We start from the raw sequence: 6,541 nt of genomic DNA, 5'->3' as shown, positions 1-6,541 counted from the left end.
CTCCAAAAAGTTTCACTGCGTTTGGAATCCGTTTGGTACTGATATTCTGCAAAATGAAAAACAAGCAAAAAAACAGCAACTTGCACCGGACACTATGTCAATAGGTTAGTCCCAAAAAATGATATAAAGTTGCTATAAAATGATTGTAAAACATCTAAGAATGATAATATAACAACATGGAATAAGAAAACAAATTATAGATACGTTGAAGACGTGTCAAGGATAAAAACGCTAAGTGCCAGGTTATATAGAATGGACCTTCAATGCCGGTTCCAACCACGCACCGGGACTAAAGGACCTTTAGTCCCTGTGCGTGGCTGGAACCTGGACTAAAGGAACAACCTTTAGTCCTGGTTTCAGCCACGGGCCGGGACTAAATGGATTTTTTGGGGCGGCCCAAATTCAGCGCAGGAGGAGGCCCATTAGTCCCGCGTGGTGGTGGCAACCGGGACTAAAGGTCTTTTTCCTGTTTTTTGCTTCTTTTCCTTTTGTTTCTACTTACATCCAAATATTTAGAGTTTTTGAGTGTATCTTTTTGTTTTAGGTCATAAAAGTTATAAAAATTATGTTAGTGCTAGTAGTTTTCAAATTTGAATAGTTTAAATTTCAATTCTTTGAAATTTGTGTGAACCACTAGTTTGTGAATAACTTTACTTTAAAAACAGATTTTTGAGTGATTCTTTTTCCTGCTATTTAATATTAGTGTGTTTTATCATAATGTTCAATTTTGTAAATTCTAGGTTATTTTAAATAGGTGTTTTAATCAAAAACAGATTCTGTTTAGCTCTTTTAGTTTTATAGCTAAAAAATCAATAAATGCATGAAAAATAGCAAATGAAGTCAGAAAGGGTTGAAAATTGATGACGTGGATTTGAATGGTGCAGATTGAATGCACAAAAAGTATGGAGTTAAAATAAGTTTAATAAAATGAAATGCCTTTGTAACAGATGAGTTTTCGTGTGAAACACTGATACTTCGAAAGAGATTGTCCCGTTTGTACACGAAGTGCGTTTAGTTTTTGCCGTAACCCTCTAAAATTTTTTGCACATGCTATGTGGGTGAAATGGTGATACCATGCCAAGTTTCAGCCTTTTTAGAGTTCATTTGTAGTGCTTTTCAATTTCAGGGTCATTTAGCTCAAAAAATAGCAAATGAAGTCAGAAAGGGTTGAAATTTGATGACGTGGCTAACCGCGTATGGTCAACCTTGCAAAATACATAGTGAAATATTTTGTTTGGACATAATTGTATTTATTAATTCCTACATAATGTTTCTTCCTGTTTCAAATGCCAAAATACATATATACCCCAACTATTACAAAGATTCCCTCCTGGTTGTCCGAAGTGGGACTTTCTAGATAAGTAAGGAAACTCACTAGATAAGAAAGCGATGATGGTGAAGCCGGTCACATCCCAGAGTGGGATCTTGGGGTATAAAACTTTTTCTTCCTGTGTGTCCCTTTGCACCATAACCATGGACATTCTTCACCATTTAACAAGATGCTTAGGTCAGTCTTCACCATGAAGGGAGCAATTTCATGAAACTTTACATAATCCTCTGACATGTCTGTCTTGTCCTCCACTCCCACGATGTTTCTTTTCCCTGAAGGAACTATGTGGCGCTTTGGCTCATCGTATCATGTACTCGCTTCCTTATCTTTTCTTTTTCTCGGCTTGGTAGACATGTCCTTCACATAGAAAACCCACGCCACATCATTGGCTAGGATGAATGGTCCGTCTGTGTACCCAAGATTGTTGAGATCCACTGTTTTCATTCCATACGGCGGGTCTTCCTTTACCCTGCCTCCTGTCAGATTGACCCATTTGCACCTTCAAATCACGTCCATAGTCAAGTTCCCATGTATCCTCTATGTAACCATAATATGTGTCCTTTTGCCTATTGGTGTTTGCTGCATCAAAGCGGACACCACTATTTTTGTTGGTGCTCTTTTTATCTTGGGCGATCGTGTAAAATGTATTCCCATTTATCTCATACCCTTTGAAAGTCAATATAGTCGAAGATGGTGACTTGGCCAGCAAGTACAACTCATCTCCAACAGTGTCGTCATTCATGAGACGTGTTTGCAACCAACCGCCGAATGACGCCATGTGTGTATGTTTGATCCAGGGCTTAGACTGCTCCAGGTTCTTGTAGCATACAATATCCATGTGTTCCTCGATATACGGAGCCACCAAGGTGGAATTTTGTAGAACTGCAGTGTGCTTGCGCCCAAGAATGCCCGTCCATACATATTACTTAATCCTTTCCTAGCGTGCCTTTTCCACCCAGTCGGCCCTCATGCAGTGATTCAGGAACACCAATCGGCTTAAGGTCAGGAATAAAGTCACACAAAACTCAATGACCTCCTCTGTTTCATGGCCCTTGGAGATGCTTCTGAAGGAAATATGCCCTAGAGACAATAATAAAGTTATTATTTATTTCCTTATTTCATGATAAATGTTTATTATTCAGGCTAGAATTGTATTAACCAGAAACATAATATATGTGTGAATACATAGACAAACAGAGTGTCACTAGTATGCCTCTACTTGACTAGCTCGTTGATCAAAGATGGTTAAGTTTCCTAACCATAGGCATGAGTTGTCATTTGATTAACGGGATCACATCATTAGGAGAATGATGTGATTGACTTGACCCATTCCGTTAGCTTAGCACTTGATCGTTTAGTTTGTTGCTATTGCTTTCTTCATGACTTATACATGTTCCTATGACTATGAGATTATGCAACTCCCGTTTACCGGAGGAACACTTTGCGTGCCACCAAACATCACAACATAACTGGGTGATTATAAAGGTGCTCTACAGGTGTCTCCAAAGGTACTTGTTGGGTTGGCGTATTTCGAGATTAGGATTTGTCACTCCGATTGTCGGAGAGGTATCTCTAGGACCACTCGGTAATGCACATCACTATAAGCCTTGCAAGCATTGCAAATAATGAGTTAGTTGCGGGATGATGTATTACTGAACGAGTAAAGAGACTTGCCGGTAACGAGATTGAACTAGGTATTGAGATACCGACGATCGAATCTCGGGCAAGTAACATACCGATGACAAAGGGAACAACATATGTTGTTATGCGGTCTGACCGATAAAGATCTTCGTAGAATATGTAGGAGCCAATATGGGCATCCAGGTCCCGCTATTGGTTATTGACCAGAGAGGTGTCTCGGCCATGTCTACATAGTTCTCGAACCCATAGGGTCCGCACGCTTAATGTTCGTTGACGATATAGTACTATGAGTTATGTATGTTGGTGACCGAATGTTGTTCGGAGTTCCGGATAAGATCATGGACAAGACGAGGAACTTCGGAATGGTCCAGAGATAAAGATTGATATATGGGATAATAGTGTTTGGACTCCGGAATTCACCGGAAGGGGTTCCGGATGTTTCCCGAAATGTTTGGGTACGAGAACACTTTATTTGGGCCAAAGGGGAAAGCCCACAAGGTTTTTGGAAAGCGCAAAAGGAAGTTTTGCGGAGTCCATGGGCCAGACGCCAGGGTCCCTGGCGTCTGGGTCCAGACGCCTAGAACCCTGGCGTCTGGCCCTGGAGTCCGAGAAGGACTCTTGCCTTTCGGGTGAAACCGACTTTGTGGAGACTTTTACTCCAAGTTTCGACCGCAAGGCTCAACATATAAATAGAGGGGTAGGGCTAGCACCCAAGACACATCAAGAAACACCAAGCCGTGTGCCGGCTACCCAGTCCCCTCTAGTTTATCCTTCGTCATAGTTTTTGTAGTGCTTAGGCGAAGCCGTGTGGAGATTGTTCTTCACCAACACCGTCACCACGCCGTCGTGCTGTCGGAACTCATCTACTACTTCGCCCCTCTTACTGGATCGAGAAGGCGAGGACGTCATTGAGCTGAACGCGTGCTGAACGTGGAGGTACCGTACATTTGGTACTTGATCGGGATGGATCGTGAAGGTGTACGACTACATCAACCGCGTTGATAAACGCTTCCGCTTACGGTCTACGAGGGTACGTAGACAAAACTCTCCCCTCTCATTGCTATGCATCACCATGATCCTTGTGTGTGCGTAGGAAATTTTTGAAATTACTACGTTCCCCAACAGTGGCATTCTAGCCTAGCACAGTTATGAACATATTTATTTAAAACTCCCATGAACCTCTCAAAGGGGAACATATTGTGTAGATATACATGACCCAGAATGGCAATCTCGTCGACTAGGTAAACTAGGACGTGCATCATGATATTGAAGAAGGATGGTGGGAACACCAACTCGAAACTGACAAGACATTGCACCAAATCATTCTGTAACCTTGGTACGATTTCTGGATCAATTACCTTCTGAGAGATTGCATTGAGGAATACACATAGCTTCACAATGGATAATCGAACGTTTTCCGGTAGAAGCCCCCACAATGCAACCGAAAGCAATTGCATCATAATCACGTGGCAGTCATGAGACTTTAGGTTTTGTAATGCTTTCTCTTCCATATTTATTATCCCCTTTATATTCGACGAGTAGCCAGATGGGACCTTCATACTGAGCAGGCATTCAAAGAAGATTTCCTTCTCTTCTATGGTTAGAGCGTAGCTGGCAGGACCTTGATACTGCTTTGGATGCAGGTCGTCTTTTTCGTGCATACATTGCTGGTCCTCCCATGCCTCCGGTGTATCTTTTGTCTTCCCATACACGCCCAAGAAGCTTAGAAGGTTCACGCAAAGATTCTTCGTCACGTGCATCATGTTGATTGCAGAGCGGACCTCTAGGACTTCCAAATAGGGTAGGTCCCAAAATATAGATTTCTTCTTCCACATGAGTGCATGTCCGTCAGCATCATTCATATCAGATTGTCTGCCAGGACCCTTTCCAAAGATTACTTTTAAATCCTTGACCATATCAAGTATGTGGTCACCAGTACGGTGGTCAGGCTTCTTCTGGTGATCTCCCTCACCTTTGAAATGCTTGCCTTTCTTTCTTAAGAGATGCTTGATCGGAAGAAATCGACGATGTCCCAGGTACACATTCTTCTTACATCTATCCAAATATACACTTTGGATATCATCTAAATAGTGCATGCATGCGTGGTATCCCTTGTTTGTCTGTCCTGAAAGGTTACTAAGAGCAGGCCAATCATTGATGATTACAAACAACAACACTCGTAGGTCAAATTCCTGCTGTTTGTGCTCACCCCACACACATACACCCTTTTTATCCCACAACTATAAAAGTTCTTCAACTAATGGCCTTAGGTACACATTAATGTCGTTGCCGGGTTGCTTGGGGCCTTGGATGAGCACTGGCATCATAATGAACTTCCGCTTCATGCACAACCAAGGAGGAAGGTTATAGATATATAGAGTCATAGGCCAGGTGCTATGGTTGCTGCTGTGCTCTCCAAAAGGATTAATGCCATCTGCACTTAAATCAAACCAACAGTTCCTTGCATCACCTGCAAAGTCTGGCCACTTTCTCTCAATTTTTCTCCACTGCGACCCATCAGTGGGTACTCTCAACTTCCCCTCTTTCTTACCCTCTTCTTTTTGCCATCGTGTCAACTTGGCATGCTCTTTGTTTTGGAACAAACGTTTCAACCATGGTATTATTGGAGCATACCACATCACCTTGGCAGGAATCCTCTTCCTGGGGCGCTCGGCCTCAACATCATCAGGGTCATTGCAGCTGATCTTATAGCGCAATGCACCGCATACCGAACATGCATTCAAATTCTCATACTCCTCACCACGGTAGAGCATGCAGTCATTAGGACATGCATGTATCTTCTGTACCTCTAATCCTAGAGGGCAGACAACCTTCTTTGCTTCATATGTACTGTCAGGCAATTTGTTGTCCTTTGGAAGCATATTCTTTAATTCAGCAACTTTTCAAATCCCTTGTGAGATACACCATTCTCTGCTTTCCATTGCATCAATTCCAGTGGGGTACCCAGCTTTTTCTTGCCATCTTCACAATTTGGGTACAATAATTTCTTGTGATCCTCTAACATACGCTGCAAGTTCAACTTCTCCTTTTCACTTGCACAGTTTCTCTTTGCATCATCAATGGCCCGACCAAGATCATCAGCGGGCTCATCTGATGCCTCTTCTTCAGCTTCTGCCCCCATTGTATACCATCCTATTCAAGGAACCCAGGATAGTGATACGTCTCCAACGTATCTATAATTTATGAAGTATTCATGCCATGTTTACAAGAATTTTATATGGTTTTGGTATGATTTGCATGGAACTAACCCGGACTAACGCAGTTTTCAGCAGAACTACCGTGGTGTTGTTTTTTTGTGCAGAAATGGACGTTCTCCAAATGAGATGAAACTTTTTGATGATTTTTTTGGAACAAAAGAGACCCCCAAAGCTTCGTGGGAGGGCCAGAAGAGCCACGAGGAGGGCACAACCCACCAGGGCGCGCCTGGTGGGCCTGGCTTGCCCCGGTGGGTTGTGCTCACCTCGAGGCCCATCTTAGCATGAAACCAACACCAAAAATTCCTATAAATAGAGAAACCATCCGAAATAAACCTAGATCGGAAGTTCCGCC

General features: G+C 42.6%; 1 pseudogene; it reads right to left on the bottom strand.

Moving 5' to 3' along the window:
- Nucleotides 1-1,405: 1,405 nt before the first annotated feature.
- On the bottom strand, nucleotides 1,406-6,113 carry LOC147958876 (uncharacterized; annotated as a pseudogene).
- Nucleotides 6,114-6,541: the final 428 nt, after the last annotated feature.

Source organism: Triticum urartu, chromosome 7A (genome assembly GCF_056163025.1).
Source record: "Triticum urartu cultivar PI428250 chromosome 7A, HENAU_Tu73, whole genome shotgun sequence".
NCBI classification, from domain to species: domain Eukaryota; kingdom Viridiplantae; phylum Streptophyta; class Magnoliopsida; order Poales; family Poaceae; genus Triticum; species Triticum urartu.
This window is presented reverse-complemented; position numbering and strand designations above follow the sequence as displayed.